We start from the raw sequence: 544 nt of genomic DNA on the forward strand, positions 1-544 counted from the left end.
CTATGGAGTACATCGTAAACACTCTGTTCCCAACCCATGACCTGGGAAGAGACCCACCAGAACGTACACAAGAGAACTCTTGTCCACCTTTCACTTTGGATGAAATGAACACGGCAGCAAATACYCTAAAGTCTGATGTGATATCAGTGGAAGTGTTAAAGCTAATCGCTATGGAAGGCCSGCACTTACTGCTCTCCAGGTATAATGCCTGTTTGAACGAGGGTAAATTACTACATAACAGATGCTGTCCGGTCACGGCTATTTCCAAAAATACCTGTACAACATGGGAAAAACAGAAAGCCCAGCATGTATTTACGGAAAAGAACCGCTAGATGATGCAAACCATACCTTTTTCAAGTGCCACCGATGGAAAGAAGCAAAAAGAACTGTAGAAAAAAAAACTCGGAGAACTAAGTACGGAAARTATTATAGGAAAAAATTATAGCTAGCAGCGAAAACTGGGAAATAATTGCCTCGTACGTGGAACATGTTCTAGGCACTAAAAAATAGACATGGATGCCGACTCCCAAAAGAAGATGAGCCA

Source organism: Bactrocera latifrons, unplaced genomic scaffold (assembly GCF_001853355.1).
Source record: "Bactrocera latifrons isolate USDA-ARS-PBARC rearing strain unplaced genomic scaffold, ASM185335v1 scaffold_254, whole genome shotgun sequence".
Lineage (NCBI taxonomy): Eukaryota > Metazoa > Arthropoda > Insecta > Diptera > Tephritidae > Bactrocera > Bactrocera latifrons.